Below are 20,082 nucleotides of genomic sequence, written 5' to 3' on the forward strand. Positions count from 1 at the left end.
TGGACAAATAAGTCTGATCAGTGGAGGCCCCACCTCACAACTTACAGTACTTAAAGGATCTGCTGCAAATGTCTTGGTGCCAGATACCACAGCACAACTTCAGAAGTCTTGTCGAGTCATGCCTCGACGGGTCAGAGCTGTTTTGGCGGCTCAAGGAGGACCTACATAATATTAGGCAGGTGGTTTTAATGTTATGGCTGATTGGTGTACATGTCTTTCAGCACTGATTGACTCATCAGCAGCAAGTGGTTCTGTTGACCTTTATCCAGCCAAGCATCTGTTGGAAAAATCACTGAAATAAATGATATCTTAGCAAATGAAGGTATCTTATATAAAGGAAAAGTTATCTAATATTTCTCACTATGAGATTACATAAAATATGATCATTAAGGCTTTTTCTAGGCATATTTACTAATTTCAAGCTTAAAATTATCCTACTGAAAGATAACTTTGCTTCTTTATAGGAATAAAGCTTGAGAATAGAATAAGACAATTTAAATCTTGAAATCAGTAAAAATATTTAGATATTGCCTTAATAATTTTATATTTGTTCAAATCAAATATAATAAAGAGGAATATTAGCTGAATTTGCTTATATTTAAGATATATATACTTGATAAAATATCATCTTTGGCAGTGCACTCTCCCAGTGCGCACTGGTTAATATCATACTGAGACCATTTCCCTTCTGTTCACTCAGTCCCCTGACAGTCTCATAATATTAAGCTCCGTAACCCCATCTTCTCTTGATATAAAGTCACATTAGAATCCTGGACTCCTTGATGTCATTTTCTGTGTTTAACTGTGTTTCCCTGTTGTACCACACATAAAATGCTACAGAGAAATCTCTCAGAGGTATGAACTGCACACAGCTAATGTATATAATCTAAATGGGCCACCCAGAAAATCAGCTTAAGCAACTGCATTCGAATTCATTTATGCTCCTTATATCCATGTATGCTGTGTATTTATTATACAACTTTTAGTTCCAGTCCACTAATGTAATTGGTTGAGCAGTATTCCAAGAGTGCCTATATTTCCTCTAACCTCACTGGGATGTTCCACTGTGTGTATCACTCGGCTCATCTGTGTTTGCCATATAAATTTCCACTTCCTAGTTCTAAATGGTTACTACAGTTGTCATCAGCAGACATGGCAAACAATACTTTTCAGGAACATACTGCAACTTTTGGCTTGAAACATGAAAGCTCGTCAGATGAAGAAGAAAAAGAAGAAGGGAAGCCAATTTCATCGGAAGCACTTTTAACGGGAATGTACATATCATTGGGTGATTTCACCCTGGATAGACGCCAGTCCATCTCAGTTAGCTCCTGCTATCGCTTATGTTATAGCAGCTAAACAGTTGTTTCCTCACGAGCCTTAAACACCTCATTTTCACTGCTGGGTTGAACGAACATGGACAATCATCAGCGGTTCAGCTGACACTGATGAAGGACTAGGGGTGGATTAATGCAAATCTAAAAGTCAAAACCCACAAGATACACCAACAAGGTAGGTTTGTTTAATAAAGTAGTCATTAACCATGTCTAAAAACCGGGCACCACACACGCTGCCGTGTCACCACCATGTCAGTGTCACTGCTGAGCTGAGAATTCTCCATCACCAGCTAATATCTGGTCAATGGTGGGCTTCAGTCTTTATATTTTTTCACCTATGTGGTAGTTTTACCTTATACTTTACTTACCACTAGAGTCTTCAGAGTCAAATGAGAATGTTCGAAAACAGCCTCTGATATTGTTGATGATCAGTTTTTGGTTCCCACTAATTTGCATGATTCATACTCATAATGTTTCATTGAGGGTCAATAAGTAGCGTACTTTGAATAAGGCCTTTATTACTTTCTGGGTGCTGAACCACACACTCACTGTGGGGAGAACAGGGAAATGAGTAAAACACACGTTTTAACTAACCAATCCCTGCTCTCCATTGTTTTATGGGACAAGATGGCCTCTGACACAGACTCTGGACACATGGGCCACAGCTGTTGACCTAACCAACTCAGGCTCAGTGTCCTAGCTGCTATCCATGGAAACAAAAAACAATCCTCATTTATGAAGTTAAAAATAAATCACTGAATAATTAGAAGTAAACTCTGGGGAAAACACTGCAAAAAAAATGAGCTCCCTAGAATTCAACAAGTGCTTTTTCAATTTGATTTGTGAATATACTCTCATTTGGGCTTGCCTGTGGTATGGAAAGTGTGGCATTGCTGTTTTTAAAATGGATAAGCAAAAAACACTTTATTTAAATCTTAAATGGACTTAAAGGGAGAGGAGCCCCCTGTACCATATTTACCTTGGAGCTCGGAGGTCTGACCTCAGCTACCTATTGCCCATAACAAGCGAGAAAATGCAAACTTATTATCAGAAATGTAAACTAATAATAAACAGACCTGAAATATTACAGCAAAAAAGTATTAGGACTTCAATAAAGTAGTTGGAGTCATATAATGAAAGTCATTAACCAATAATTCTTATATCAAATGTTTTGTCTCCATAAACAGCCCATTAAAAAAAAAAAAAAAAAGCAAATAACCCATAAGGAATAATGCAGTGTATTAGTATCCATCCTAAATGGTGAGTATTGTATCCTAAACTCTAACTAATTTTAGATGGATATAACCTTTCTAATTCATGATAATAGTATGCTTTTCATATCCTTTAAAGTATGATTAAATGTGCCCATAAAAGTATCATTTTCCAGTTCACTTCCATTTGTTTCCCTTCATTCTATTCTTTGACTAGCACTTCTTTTATCTAATTGATCTGACACACCTTTAAAAAATAACAAACAGTCTATAGACTTCCCCACATTATGTTTGTCAGCTATTAAGAACGATGCAGAACAGCTGGAGTACAGGCTGTTTGCTTTAAGGCCACATCGCACATACCCTTAAAAATGATTTACTCATTCATCGTTCACTTCCCCTTTTTGGGCCCCAACAGAATGGCTATTTATTTCCGTAATTTTAGCTGATAATACCAAATAAAGCTATGCATCATACATTTTGATGCAGGGGTTAGTGTGCAATGTAATTGCTTTATGTTTGTCTAAGGGCTGCCAGAAAAAACAGTCTGGATCCACTTCAGCACGAGGAACAGGAGCTCAAGCACAAAAGTGTGCTTTCACATGGCTAAGCCTGAGGGGAAGCACACAGCCCAGGGCCGGGAGGATGACTACTCACTTTCAGCTCTTCCTCATACCTTATGGACATAACTTTGTAAAACACCAGGAATGTTGGTAAAAGTTGAAAAATGACAGGCAGCACTAGGAGAATTCCAGTGTATGAGTGCATCATGTACAGGGAAGTGCAGCAGGAAAACGCTTTGTTACTCAATTAGTAAATAACATGTCGATAGTTATTAACGATTCATTCATAAACCTGGCTGGACTATTTTATGTGCAGTTATGTATATTAACTATTAGTCACGCTTTACATTAAGTTTTCATTTAACTGACATTATTTAACACGACATTATTAACATGAACAAACCATGTACTTTAAAAAAGTAAGACAAAAGTAACACTTTTTTTTTTTTCAAAATAATAAACCAAATAATAAACCATTTTAACCTGGTTTCTGAGTTGCTCTCTCTCTCTCTCTGTGTGTGTGTGTGTGTGTGTGTTCCTGATGGATGGCAATACATATTAAAAACTATATCCAGCAAACTATTGAAAACCAAAGAAGAACTAAACATGTCACAAAGTATTTAATTGTGATTGAATGCCAGTTTCCAGGGCATCTATTTAACATCTATTCAGTGTTAAAAATAAATAAATAAATAAATAAAAAGGCTGCATGCACCTCTCCCGAGTTAGTCTATACCATTTCAAAAGGAATGGTGGATGATGCGTAATTAAGTGGCAGGTTTGGAAGTAAGCTAAGAAATATCACTAACATTAAAGCTAATCCCGCTTCTGCAGCTCTTGCTAATTTGCCCAGCTGTTTTTTGTCACATTAGGCAAACCTCATTGTGGTGTCTTGTTTCCATGTAACAGACTCGTCCCCTGAGCATTGGTTTTCCTCTCTGTCTCCAGTCAAGAGGTTCTCAGACCAGCCAATCTTGTTCCCCAATCTAATCTGCAAGTCCAGGAAGTCCATCAGAAATGTGCTATTCCCTCCATGTGAAAACACACTCCATCCAACTCCTTTTGCATCGGCATGCTGATAAGCTTAAAGCTGCTAGCCTTTCAGGAATTTACAGTTCAGGATTTTTTTTTCTTTAAATTTCCAGGTGAATACTAGCCCACTCAGCATTAAGCTATTTTCCATTATCCCTTCCAGGTGTGAGAGACTGATTGTTCAAGCAGTACTCAGGCCACTTGAAAGAACAGGGGTTTTCTAACCTATAAGAGAAGAATTTAAAAATATGTAAAGAACTGAAATAAAACCATACGGAGAAGACAAACACTAAACTCAAGCACAGTAGGTTATTAAAGGTTCACATTCCCTACGGAGAAGATAAAGACTGCCAACAAAGCAAATCAAATTAAAACCATGTGTATGGGTTTGTAATGAGTTGGCAAAGGTTTGAGAAATAACAGTGTAATGAATTTTTAGCACCTTCAAATGGCAAATTCCATCTAGGATTTGTTGTGGAATGCTGGATTATCACTGAATAGCAAGCTCCAGCATTCTGAGTTTATTAATGGAGACAGTATTAAGCATTAAGGTGGACAATCTTGTGTAATGATTGCTCTATTAAATCGGTATATATTAAGTACTGTACTTTAAATATGGCTTGGTATATTCACAGTTCTCATACTAAAGAAAAGAAATTTAAAAAATGCATACTCTTATGAAAACAAAACATATTTTTAAATGCATAAATAGCATGGAAAGAATAATAAAAGTACAGCTTTAATTTCATGTACTTTCTGGAAATACACCTAAAATATGCTTTTCTGGATTTTTAAATTAGTATCTTTTAAGTAACATACTTTTTAAAATTATACCACTATGCCATAAGGCACTACACATTAATAAATGTATTTCTTCATATACTGTAGCATACTTAAGCAAAAGGATATTTCATTGTTTTTTTTTTTTTTTTATCCTGAAAGCATCTCATCAGATCAGAGACTAACTGCAGGGCTAGACACATTAGGCCAGAAAAAAAAGAAGGTTTACACATACTTTAGCAGATTTTTCATTTTAATTACCCTTTACTGTCATAGCGAACTGACGACATGGATTGTTTTTTTTTTAAAGAAAAATTGACAAGGAGACAGAATTGATAGGTACATATGTGTTTTTGGTAACATGAAGCACTACAGTAAACCAAAACATAACCACTACAAATTGTCTTATTTATAGCCTTAAACCATTAACAGTCATTTAATTGTGCATCAAGTTCAGTGTAATATGGAAAAGAGCTCGAGAATACACTGTAAGTACTATATGTACTGTATATTTTAGGATACCTTCAAAAAATATGCTTCAGTGAGATTATTTTAACATACTTAAATAAAAGTATGAATGATTATGAAATTAAGCCTATTATATTACTAAAAGGTTTTTTAAAGCCATGGAATATTAATTCCTGCTTCAATAAACATATTCTTGGTAATCTCTTTTTAAAACTTTTGCATTTTTCTGATGTTGGCACCAGTATAGTGACTTTGTTTACTGACTGAGTGATTTTCAGACATTCACAGCTTTCATCTAAGTGTGTATTGGTGCTATTATTGTGATGTGTAAATATCATTGTACTGTATATCCATGCATTTTAGTTTAACTCAAATACATAACTCAAACTACGTGGCAAGTTAGTGTATCAAATATGAGTAAGTGTATTAGAATGTGTGTCTTAGTTATGCATACTGAACTGCTCCAGAACAGAGCACACGTCAGCAATGTTGGCTCGGTATACAATCCTCGGTCGCCATGTTCCACTCAGTTTGGGGAAGTGGAGCTCAGTGGATAATGCTTTGTGTTACTGATCTGAACGTTGTGATTCGTGCTTTTTAGAAAAGTACACTTAAATGCATGTTTGGATTTGATTAAATGTATTCAGGTCTATTTAGTGGCATTGAAATACATTTTAAAATGTACTTAAGCACATTTTATTTACACTACTGAAGTACACGTGACATATGCATCAGTACATCCAGTAGTATATTTATAAATGTACTTCAAGTGTAATAACAATTGTGTCTATGAATTACACTCTTAAATCTACTGGAGTACATTCAAAAGCACAACCAAATACATTTAAGATATATTTAAACATAGCTGACTTAATTACTATTTAAATAGAGTTGTCGTAAGTTGTTCCAAAATAATACATTTAGTATGTTTTAAAGAGATACAGTAAGTCTAAAGGTAGGAACTTTTCATATTAATTATATTTTTTAAAAGTACACTAAAATACACTTTTCTTTTACAAGGGTACAAACAACAGTGGTCTGCTGAGGTCACCCTCGACCCAAATAGCAGGCAACTCTTGCTACCCACAAGGAAATACTTCATTTTTCAAATCTCCACTATCAACTTGGTGAAGTGCGGGGGAAAGAGTTGAGGGAGTCCATGAACATGAGAAAAGCCAGACATTTCGTATGTGAGTTTTGGAGTGGGTAGTTTGTCACTTCTCCGACAGGGTTAGGCTGACTTTAAGCTCAGATCTCATTTGTTTTCCTTCGCATAAGACCAAGAAAGGTCACAATTATAATGTTCATATATTTGAAATCACACAGCAGAGAAAAAACAGTAGCTTTTTTTTTTAAACAGTCTACTCCATGTCTAGTAAATACTTAAGTACATAAAATCTTTCGCAAAAACCATTTGAAAAGGTTTAGCCATATTATCATTTAAATCTCTTATTTGTTATTTGTGGATAGGTATTATCTGTGTTTCATCTACGTGTCGCTAGTTACGCCTCTGTTCTGCATACAGAAAACAATGATCAAATAATCACAGCTTCCAAGGAATCTTAAAGAATTCTTCCATCCTGTAATTGGTCACATCTATGTACAAGACAGTATAAAGGTTTACAACATCAAACAGCTGAGATCCAGCTCAATCCAGCTCCATAACAACAGACATTTACAGCTGTGACTTATTTTACAGGAGGTCAGATACAGAGTAAGCAAAGACACCTTGACAAAATATGCCCATAAAATTTCAATGACACTAAGAGTCTACACATAGGCAAATCCTTTAGTAAGTTTACTCTTTAGACAATAAGACAAATGTAAGAATAATATTGATGAGGTGTCTGTAATGTGTTTAATGTGTTACTATCTTTATGGAAAATAAAATATATTCCAGAGTTTAGAGAAATGCAAAAAAGGAGGAAGTTATTAACCATGCAGTGTGAGTACAAAGAGGACCATAAAACAATGTTTGTGTTTCACGAGCCATCAAGTTCCCACGAGGTCACCAACTTATGTATCATATACAAGAAGAAATAATAATAATTATTATAATAATAATAATAATAATAATAATAATCTGCACTCAGGATAATTTCTGTATCCATCAATGCTAAAACTATGCCATCAGGTAGTTTCAGTCTACTAGAATTAATAGTCTCATGTTTAGGTATCTCCATGGCAACAATAATCAAGAAGCAACTGAATGGATTGCATGCGATTGACATCACATTAACAAGTTTTATTATATATTCTGACAGCCAAATGATAACGTGATTTAGGGGTTAATTAATAAAATTGATGAAATAGTACACTGCATATATTTAGAATATTTTATTTACAGGTGGGTTATATGATGTTGAGATCCATCTTTTCACACTGAGGACAACTGAGGGACTCATACACTGATGCAAACATTCACCGATGCTCAAGAGGGCAACATGATACATTAAGAGCCAGGGGGGGGGTGTAAACTTTTGAACAGGATGATCATTGTAATTATAATTTTTTTAAAGATCTTATTTTTTTCATTTAGTATTGACTTTCAGAAGCTACGTAAGATATTTACATGTTTCCCAGAAGACAAAATAATAACATTTTACACTTATCATCCTGTTCATGTTGCCTTCTTGAGCATCAGTGAATGTTTGCACCTTTTGCAAGGTGCAAATCAATGCAATCAATCTATCTCTCCACCCTAAATGAAGATAACAAAAATGATCCTAAATTCTTATTTAAGACTGTACTAAAATTAACTAGGAATAAGATCACTACAAAAATATGCACATAATCATTATATAGCAGTGATGACATCATGAATTTTTTCAATGCCAAAATTGAAGATATCAGGCAAAAAAATCAGACTATTAATTTAAAAGCAGACAGTTTTATAACTAGCCATGTAGATAATAATATAATGATATCAGATCAACCATTAGAATGTTTTACTCCCCTTCGAGAGACCGAACTACTTTGACTAATTTCCTTATCAAAATCAACTTGTATACTAGATCCCTTACCTACATGTTTCTTCAAACAGATAATTCCAGAAACAATCAAACCTCTTCTAAAGATAATCATTTCTTCCCTTAGCACTGGCTATGTACCTAAATCCTTTGAACTAGCAGTTATCAAACCCCTGGTTAAAAAACTGACCTTGACCCCTGTCAATTGTCCAAGTATAGGCCAATATCAAACCTCCCCTTTATCTCGTAAAAACCTAGAAAAGGTTGTAGCACAGCAGTTATGCTCACACCTACATACTATTCTCCTGGATAAACTAGCAAACGTAGTAGGCGTTAAGGGAATGGCCCTCTCCTGGCTCAGTTCTTATTTGACTGATCGTTATCAGTTTGTAAACGTAAATGGTGACTTCTCTACGGATACTAAGGTAAAGTTTGGTGTTCCGCAAGGTTCTGTTTTAGGCCCACTGCTCTTTTCTTTATATATGCTACCTCTGGGCAAAATTTTTCGTAAACATGGTATTAGCTTCCACTGTTATGCTGATGACACACAGTTGTATGTTTCAGCAAAGCCAGATGACAGACACCAGCTTAATAAAGTTGAGGAATGTGTAAAAGACATCAGAAACTGGATGTTTATTAACTTTCTAACTTAATTCTGACAAGACAGAAGTGCTTGTACTAGGACCACATGCAGCTAGAAGTAAGCTTTTTCATTACATAGTAACTCTGGATGGCCTTTCTGTTTCATCATGTGCAGCAGTAAAAGACCTTGGTGTGATTATTGACTCCAGTCTCTCATTTGAAGCTCATGTAGATAATATTACTAGGATAACCTGCTTTCATCTCAGAAATATTGCCAAGATATAAAATATAAATGTCACTACACGATGCAGAAAAATTAGTTCATGCTTTTTTTTTTTTTTTTTACCTCTATGTTGGATTATTGTAATTCCTTACTGTCTGGATGTTCCAGTAGATGCATAAACAAGCTCCAGTTAGTCCAGAATGCAGCAGCAAGAGTCCTTACTAGAACCAGAAGATATGACCACATCACCCCTATCTTATCCACACTGCACTGGCTCCCAATCAAATTTCACACTGATTATAAAATACTACTATTGAGCTATAAAGCACTGAATGGTCTCGTGCCGCAGTACCTGAGTGAACTTTTGGATTTTTATGATCCTTCACGCCTACTTTGATCAAAAGGTGCAGGCTCTTTGTTGGTACCTCAAATAGTGAAAGCTGCAGCAGGGGGTAGAGCTTTCTCTTACAAATCTGTACAGTTATGGAACAGCCTTCCAATTAGTATTCGGGAGCCAGACACAGTCTCAGTGTTTAAGTCTAGGCTGAAAACATATTTGTTTAGTTAAGCCTTTTGTAAATAGCTTTTTATTAGGTAAAGGAGCAGATCTGGAGGGTTCACAGGCATAGAGTGTTGTGGGGAACTGAGATGTTTGGATTCTGTCGCCCCCTCGCTCTCATGCGTTCACTCAGGTTTCTCTACGGTGGAGTGGCTGGCCGCTTTATGTCCCAGGACGCCCTCATGTCTGTGTTACCTTCTGGCTCTCCCTTTCAGTTATGCTGTCATAGCTAGTCTTCTGGAGTCCCTGTTTGCACTCTGCATGCAAAGTACATTGTCCTTAACCATTACGGGACAAAAAGCATACCTAAAAATCTCTCCCTCTCTCTTTCTCTCTCTCCCTCTCTCTCTGTCAAGCTACACATACTACCCCTGAGATACCAGTGATCCTGACACCTTCTGCTCTCCGGCCATTCCTGATCCATCCTGATGCCCTACTTCTGGTTGGAGCTCTCATCATTTGGAGATTGCTCAGTGCTGCTGAGGATGGCCCCACATGGACAGTCTGAAGATCATTGGGATTGCAGGGGATGGTGCCACTTCCGGACTGTGGAGATGGCTTTGGACTGCGGTTCATGTGGGCAGTTGTACTGTGATGGCTTGGGACTGCGATTGCTCTGGTGGGTTTGGTGCTGTGGTTCCTGTGAGCAGTTTTGCACTCAGGTCTTCATCAGTGTACAGTGGATAGGTTAACAAACCAGACTTCATGTGAAAACTGTAATCAATTTCCTGGTTACACAATTGCATATTTGTCCATGTAGTACACAGCTATAGAAGGGAATTATTTATAATCGCACTATCCGTTATCACCCAGATGAGGATGGGTTCCCTTTTGAGTCTAGTTCCTCTCAAGGTTTCTTCCTCATATCATCTCAGGGAGTTTTTCCTCACCACTGTCACCTCTGGCTTGCTCATTAGGGATAAATTCAAAAATTTAAAATGTATGTCCTGAATTTATATATTTCTGTAAAGCTGCTTTTTGACCATGTCCAAAAGCGTAAAATAATTTTGCTGGTCTAAATAGTGCTCGTGAATACTTTTAATGATTTGCTATCAAGATACTGCCCCATATCAATATCACATTAATAACATGGTGCTAGCCTTCTACCAATGCCAATATTTCGTTAAAAAGTTTTGGCTAAGATTTGTTAAAAAAATTTCTTTGGAATTTTCTTGCTTCTAATGTACAGGAGAAATTTTCAGTCTTTATATTTTGATTAAAAGCACATTTTTAAAATTAAGCATGTAGGTAAATCATGGTTAGTGTTCATTTTACTACAAAATCTCAGATAATACTACACTCATAGGTGCAGAGTTGGTTAGGTCATAGAGCATTGACGCTACCGAGAGATTGGAACTGTCGACTTTCCATTCACACTTGATCACTCAAGATGGTTAAGAGATTGATGGTGAGCTGCTGATGTCCCTATGGCCTGTTTGCTCTTGACTCCTCCCTTTTATTGAAGCTGTACTAGTAAGGTTTGTCTGAGTATCCTGTTGCACTTAAAGGCACAAGCCCCAGCTAACCATTATATGCTAATTTACTCATTTATGTTATTGATGCATTTTGCTTCACATTTTTATTGGGCCTATTCTGGAACATGTTCCCGAGGAAGGACCTCCAGAGCATTGCACTACACTACATCACGGCAACACTTAGGTGTTGGCCAGAAAAGCAGCACTACCAGTTAAAGACAATCGTAAAGGGGTCCAAAATCAATTGTCCGAACTGTCATATGTTTTATGTGACACAGCAACAAAATTTAGCATATTTGACAGGGTGATAATGTCAGAACCCGAAATTATAAAGCAGCCTTACTTGCCCTATTTTCTTCAACTTTCCAAATTGATATGGCAAGCATACACAGATCTTAACTAATCTTTAAACTCTTAATACTACAATCATAATTTCAAAAGGCAGTGTTATATAGTTATTAAAAACCTACATTTGAAGCATTTGAAATCAACTGTTAACAGGAAACCCAATCTTATCCAAACAGGAACTGCACCCTAAAAATAACTTAGGGTTGTGTACCTTGCTTATGGGACCAAAGGCTCACGCAGAGCTTGTTGTATATATTGAGGTTTCAGTGTCTGGATATGATGAACACAGATTCTTCTCATGCCCTATTGGACTTTGGGTCATCCATTATTTTAGACATGTGGACACAGTACCATCTAAATAGTAGAACAAATCCCAGAAGCCACCATGGTGTCAGTGACAGATGTTTACAACAGGGTCATAAAATAGAAAAATCAGGAACATTCTCAGAGCATATCACATTCAGAAACCCTAAATCTCCTTGCTGGCCAGATGAACAATTGCAGTCTATGACACAGGGAGGCACAGGATGAAAAAAAAAAAGAAAAAAAAAAAGAAAATGTTTCCTCAGTACCTTGTTAGGTCAAAGCTTCCCCAAGGCTCTGCACTATGACCAGACTAAGCATACTACATGACACTAATCTTATTTATTTATTTAGCTATTTATTTAGCTATTTATTTATTTAGCTATTTATTTACCTATTTATTTACCTATTTTATGTCTACTGAAAGATGTCATATTTGTGGAGACCTTTCGACAAACGAATCTTACCATAACTGATAGGTCGATTTCTTAGTTTCTTAGTCCTATTTACCACGCCTGTCTCTACCCACTGACCTCTCTTTGTCAACATCATGCCTCTAACAGCATCTTTTTATGTGTGGCAGTCTGACTCCCTCTCTCGCTGTTTACACATCTCTTCTTTTTTCCATAGCACCGTGCTCTGAAACTCTCAAAAACAGAAGAGCCAGACAGAAACAGACTGAGACCAAGCAAGCACACGAGAGAGGCAGCAGCTGAATCAAATCTAAACAAGAAGCCAGGCCACTGTTTACAACACACGCATACAGTAGCGCTCCACCCCATTAGTGAGGCTGTTGTGACGCAGGCACTCAGCTGAATTGGCCTGGCCTGATTGCATTAAGTGCAGTAAACAGCGGGTTCAAACAGGGTTAGCCTCTGTGCTGCTGCCAAACGTGGTGATGAAGTGTGCAATCACATTCTGGGGCAGCACATTAACTGTAACTCTGCACACTGTGCAGATGTAAATCAAGGTCCTCCTGAGGCATTTCAACAAAAGGAGGGAGGTGGTCTGTGTCTCAAGTAGTCTCAAGATACTAACAAATCCATCAACAGTCTAGCAAGATCAGTAATCAAAGAACAATTAACCACAAAAGTTTAAAAGTCTAAAACAAAAAAAGAATTAAAATACTTAAGGCAATCTTTACTGCACACCTCTGCTAGGTCTTAAATATTGCATTTCAGAATGGAAGAACTATAACCCAAAACTTTTATAGTTTTAAATGCACTATATGGCCACAAATATGTGGATACCTGATCATCACACCCAGATGTGCTTGTTGAACATCTCAATCCAGATTTATTCCCGTGTGTTTGCTGTTATAATGAGCTCCACTCTTCTGGGAAGCTTTCCACTAGATGTTGGAGCGTGGCTGTGGGGATTTGTGTTCATTCAGCTACAAGAGCATTAGTGAGATCAGGCGCTGATGTTGGGTAAGGAGTCTCCAGTTCCAGTTCATCCCAAAGGTGTTCAGTGGGGTTGAGGTCAGGGCTCTGTGCAGGACACTCGAGTTCTTCCACTCCAACCTTCACACACCATGTCTTCATGGAGCTCGCTTTGTGCACAGGGGCATTGTCATGCTGGAGCAGGTTTGAGTCTCTTAGTTCCAGTGAAGGGAAACTGTAATGTCCATGTACTTTTGGCCATACAGTGTAGTATATTGAATCATCCATACAGGAGAAAATAACAACACTCAGTCTCTTCCTGTATTGTCTAACTAGGTTGCACATTAGACAATATTTCCTGTAGATTTTGAAGCTATCCACGCTGCCACATGTGCCTGATGTCATCAAATGTGTGTGGTGCTGAGGTGTTATATCACATAGGCTGTGGGTATGGTGAACATTTCTTTGATATAAAACATTTGCCTATGAAGATGAATGAATGAATGAATGAATAGGCTCACCAAAACTGGACAATTGTAGATTGGATTAATGTCTCCTGGTCTTTTTCCAATCTTCATCTGTCCAGTTTCAGTGAGTCTGTGCACACTCAGCTTCCTGTACTTGGCTGACAGGAGAGGAACCTGATGTGGTCTTCTGCTGTTGTAACCCTACTGCCCCAAGGATGGATGTGTTGTGAGATGCTTTTCTGTTCACCACTTTGGTAAAGAGTAAAGGTTATTTGCATTACCGTGGGTTTCAGCCTTCATGTCAGCTCACGGCAGTCTGGGGTGCAGAATGATGGACGTGATTATGATACATATGATAATTAAATGTCTGTATAAAGTGATTTTTTTTACATTCCTGCATAGGGAACACTTTTTATTGTCTTGTGTTTGATTTGGTCAGCCATAACATGCACACTGATGGAAGTAAATATGAGACAATTCAGTAGAAATGATCACTTCATTAACCATGACAAATAAAGTTTATTATATAAAGAGAGCAAATATATTATCTCTACACATGGATACAGGGCTGGATTAGCTGTAAAAGCAGCAGTTATTAAGTGTTTTTGGACACTTATGCTCTGACTGAAGTGTTCCTGTTAAAAGAAACAATTGTTAGTGTTTTCTAAGAGTTTTTAAGAGTTTATTTTGAAATGTTTTATAGTGTTTTGGTAGTTTCAGTGCATTTTGGACATTGAACTGTGTTTGTAAAGAGAGACTGAAGAGATTTAAGAAAGGAGCTTTGTGAATAATGTTTGTTAGCAGTTATAAAAATTGTAATGGATCCTGATGTTGGCTTCACTCTGATAGAACCGCTCATGCTCTGCACATTGCTTGGTGTAGCCTACAATCCGATTTTTAAAAGCTTGGAACAGTCCTTTTTAGTGTGTGGGTGTGAACATGAGTTCATGTGCATACATGTTGCATAGACTAGATGAATAATACATCCACTAGCTGTCTCGGTGTGGAGCTGTCAACTCCTCGGGGCAGTGCAAAAATCAGTAGTGAGGCAGAAGGTCAATAAATGCAGGCTAAATGTACTTTCGACAGGAAATATTCAGTTCTACAGTCAGTCAATATTACAGCATGTTGTGTAGGACTATGCTTTTATTATAATGCATGTCATCACTTTCCTATGAGTTTTATGGTTAAGTATTCCCTTTTCAAGTGTCTAAATCTACACACGGTTGTTATTTTGCACATTTATTACACTGATTTATCCATTGTCTTGTAACCTAAAAAGGTACCAAAGCTGGAAATTAACATTAATTTTAATTTGGATTTTGCAATTGACCTGACAGCTAACAGGAATAGCTTGCATTTATTCTGAGCATGGAGATCATTCGCAGCTGTGGAATCTACTGGGGTGGCTTCTGCAGAATTGACTGAATAAAGATAAGTAAAAAAGATTCGAAGGTGGCTTTGATAGAATGGGATGCAGCACGAAGTCACCTGATGCGTACACTTCTGTGCTGGGAATCATCTCGTCTTATCTCCATATTCATAGCAGGAACTGCAAGAGTGCTAGGCATCAGTTGTAATGAGGTCAAACTCAGCTTGCAGATCACGACAGCGCTTGAGCGGATTGGGGGATGGGATAACAGCACACATTCAGGGATATTAAACATACGAGACGTGAACCCTCTCCTGGCATTACACACGTTTGTTTGTGAGTAGTCAGTTATTTGTGCTGATAGATACGCTTTAAGCAGATCCTACAGTGATGGGGATGCAACTGTATTGTTGTTATTAACAACAACACGATTGTCAGTGGAGGAAGAAATAAAATCATTAAATTTATCATCAGCCAGAAAGAAAGAGTTAAACCTCCAGGGCAGTGAGTATTGAGGCCGGACAGATAATTGGATGTCTACGCTGTGGGGAACTTGTTCAGAAATAACAACTGGGTGTTACTTTAGGAACAAGAGCATTGTGTATAAAGAAATAATAAATCTTTTCGTAAGAGTGATGTGCTGTTGGAAAAAAAAAAACTTTGACCATTAGTGGTCATAAAATTAAACTTGGATGATCAGAATTAGAATCACTTCATTCGTCAAGTGTACACTGAATAATTGTATATATAAATATTATGTAATTATTCATTCATTCATTCTTTCAGTAAGTGCTTTATCCTGCTCGGAGTCACAGTGGATCCGCACTCTGGATGGGATGCCAGTACATTGCAAGGATCCACGTTCACACCTAGGGGAGAATTAGGTTACAATTTAGCATAGCCACTCCACCTACATGTATATTTTTGAAAGGTGGGAGGAAACCCGTAACCCAGGAGGAAACCCACGGTGATGCGGGGAGAGCACATGAAACTCCACACACAGTAATTTAGCTCAAGACAGAACTGAGAACCCTGGAGCTGTGAGGCCACAACAATACCTGCTGCCCATAAGATAATTATATAAGCATGTAACTGTAACTATGCACAACTGTTATGCCTACTACATATTCTTTTTCCAAATACAGTCTCTGAAATGGGACTAAAAGATTCGATGAGTCTTTTTTGATACTTTCTCAACATACAGGCGATTCCAGAATTATTGCCACCTTGTGCCAAATATTATCATTTTTGTCCCCTTGCTACAGAGACAACGGAAAACGATGCTGTTCTGCTTTCTTAGCTAAACCAATGATCACACCAAACTAGGATAAATTTGGCCTAGTGGAAAAGCCAGTTCCTTGAAGGGGAAAGGGCAGGGGACATGAAAATCCCTGTTTGGACAGGATTAAAGTTACCCATTACCCATTTCCACAGAGGTGCTTCCTTGTGATTTTATTTCTGTCTTCAGTGTCAGTGTTTTTCTCCCTCCTCTCATTAAACCAAATTAGTGACTATTTTTGACCAATTCTGCAGTTGTCTGATCTTTATACACTCACTGTCCACTTTAATAGGAACACCTGTACACCTGCTCAGTTAATGTTCACATCAAACATCAGAACGAGGAAAAAGTGTGATGGGCTGGTTTGAGTTTTTCAGAAACTGCTGATCTCCTGGGATTTTTACACACAACAGTCTCTAGAGTTTACACAGAATGGTCCGAAAAACAAAGAACATCCTGTGAGCTGAGGGTCTGCAGACTGAAACACCTTGTTGATGAGAGATCAGAGGAGAATGACAGACTGGTCTGAGCTGACAGGAAGTCTATAGTAACTCAAATAATCACTCTTTACAACCGTGGTGAGCAGAAAAGCATCTCAGAACACACAACACATCAAACCTTGAAGTTGATGAGCTACAACAGCAGAAGACCACATCAGGTTCTGCTCCTGTCAGCCAAGAACAGGAATCTGAAACTATCATGGGCACAGACTCACCCAAACTGGACAGCTGACTGAAAAAAGACCAGGAGATTTTTTTTTCCTAATCTTCAACTGTTCAGTTTCAGTGAGTCTGTGCCCATGATTCCACAGAGGAACCTGATGTGGTCTTCTGCTGTTGTAGCTCATCATCCACCTCAAGGTTTAATGTGTTGTGTGTGAAAATCCCACAACATCAGCAGTTTCTGAAAAACTCAAACCAGCCCATCTGGCACCAACAACCAGGCCACAGTTAAAGTCACAGAGATCACACTTTTTCCTCATTCTGATGTTTGATGTGAACATTAACTGAAGCTCTTGACCTGTATCTGCGTTGTGCTCCTGCCACATGATTGGCTGATTAGATAACTGCATGAATGTGCAGGTGTACAGGTGTTCCTATTAAAGTGGACGGTGAGCGTGTATAAACAGCTATTTTATATTTCTGTGTTGATAGATGAAGAGTGGCCTTAATATACTGTTGTATACTGATTGGCAAGTATTTGTGCGTTTGTGTTGTGTTTTTCTTTCAGTAGCAAAAGTGTAAAGGCAGTTTCTGGGTCTGTGTACTGATGTCCAGTTAAACAATAGTAATTACTCTCTTTCACTAGATTATCATGTGCAATATCTGACATGGATTGGATTGCAGATTGGACATGCACTTGTGTTAAATTTGTAACACTTGTATTAAATAAGCTTATACACTCTGCTGGTTGGTTATAAAGATTGTAGTTAAATAGCAGCATTTCTTTTGTATCCTTTTTGAGCTGAACCATCCAACGACATACACCAGGGTGGTATAATTCCCTCTCTCTCTCTCTCTCTCTCTCTCTCTCTCTCTCTCTCATTACTACAGTTACCTAAACAGTAAAAATGAGTTGGCAGATTTGTTGGAAAAGTCAGTAGCTCCTCTTTCAGCTGAACTAGCAAGCAATCTAGACTTTATAAGCAACACACAAACACAGTGGAGAACAACACTAAAAAAGAACTAATAAATATAATAAATACACAGTATTTATTACAAAATAAACATGCTGAACTGTAGCCGACTACACTCATTCATTCATTTATTCATTAAAATAGTTACAGTCTTTGCAAACTTTGGTTTAGAATGAAATTTTACACTGTATTTAGCATGAAGTTTTGCGAAATCAGAGGAACATCTGGTATTTTTCTGTGCAAAGTTTCACATGTTCTCCTTGTGGGTTTCCTCTGGGTTCTCTGGTTTCCTCCCAGGATAAAGTGAGTACTGAAGATGAATGAATGAATGAATGAATGAATATTTAGGATTTTATGTTGGAATTAAAATAGTAATGGCTTTGTATTTATGAAAAGTGAATGCTTCACAATAATCAGCCATTCTAGATATTGGTTTCACGCATTTCAATAATACATGCCGCATCTCTGAGCGAAGACCGTCACACTGCGTAGTAGATGTGTGTATATATGTATGTTCCACTGGACAAGGAGGACAAAAAAAGAATCAGGGCCCTAAGACTCAGATATTATTAGGTTACGGAATACTAGTAGGTTACGGAAGCCTGATAATCATATCACAGCCGAGGAGAAGTGGGATCGAACGATCAGCTGTTACACATTTTGCTCTTTCAATATTTGTTTTTTACTCTCTGGACATATAAAATATTATATTACATATTAAATACTAAATATATGCAGTAGATTAATCAAACTTTGAAATGAGATGTACAGCTTAATTAGACCATTTTCATGTAAAAAATTCTCAACAACATTGACAAACAGCCAACTTACTGCTAAAGTACATGCAGGTGCATGAGTTGAATATAGGACTTTTTCTGTGAGTATTTCATGTTGTGTGTCTTTCCAGAAATCAAATTGGAAAGATTTTCTAAAAAAAAGAAATTTAATGAAATATTTTGAATTTCAGGTAAGGTGGCCTGTCAGCATGACAGGACCAACCCATTAGGTATTTTGCTAGGGAATCAAAATGGCCATGTAGTTACACGTGTTGCATTGTGGGTAATTCCCCTAGAACACAGTGATGTCTGATTGCACTATCATTAAAAAGTAACCTGATCTAACCTATTGTTGGACATGAAGTAGTTTCATCCTCTTCTTCTTCAGCTGGCATATACACTCATCATCTAGGGTTAATTTGAAATATTAAACGTATAACTTTGGCCCATTACTGAGGTGTTTAACAGCTTATTAAAACATACACCAAGTTTAAGTAGACTATGTATGTTCACTAACTGCATCAGGTTTTGTGACTTTTATTTTGAAAATGATGTCTGTTTCATCCGTTGGCATTAATGTTACTCTAATTTTGAATGGAAGAGCTTTTTGCTATTTATTTGATAAATGGCAGGCTTATTAAATACAGATTCTATATTAACATGCATTTCTTTTATTTCTAGCCTGCGAATGTTTTACATGTTAACACGTTAAGTTATGTAAGTTAAGTGTATATAGTCACTGATCTGGATCTTGCCATTTTGTGGCTGAGGGAACGCTTGGTGAACAGTAGTGCGTTACTGCCCTCTGATGGTGTGGCACTGTGTCACTGCTGCTCCTTCACAGTCAGTCCTGTGTGTCTGTAACTGAAAGATATCTGTGAATCACAGACTCAACCACAATCTGCTGGAAGTGTGTATGAGAGAGGTGTATAGTGTGTTCTCTCTGCTCCTTCTGTAAATCAGCCTTGAATTTAAGAAAGAAAAGCTTTTCGTAGCAGGTAGCACTGCAGGTAGTGGTGGTGGTGTACGGGTGCAGGGTTGAGCTCTGCATGTTCTCCTGCTGTCTGAGTGGGTTTCCTCCCACATCAAAAAAACACTGGCACTCGTCTGCTCGAAATGTACTCTATTCTGACCAAGATAAAGTAGGTTATTGCTGTTTAAAGTCAATATTTATTGAGTTAGTAAGGTGTTGCACCTTGGCATTGATTCTACAAGTCTCTGGAACCTGGTACAGGTCTCTGGAGGGATGAACACCATGCATCTAACAGAGGTGCTGTAGAGCGCTCCAAAATCTGCCATAGGGGTTCAACTGGGTTGAGC

This window comes from Pangasianodon hypophthalmus, chromosome 18, assembly GCF_027358585.1.
Source record: "Pangasianodon hypophthalmus isolate fPanHyp1 chromosome 18, fPanHyp1.pri, whole genome shotgun sequence".
Taxonomy (NCBI): domain Eukaryota; kingdom Metazoa; phylum Chordata; class Actinopteri; order Siluriformes; family Pangasiidae; genus Pangasianodon; species Pangasianodon hypophthalmus.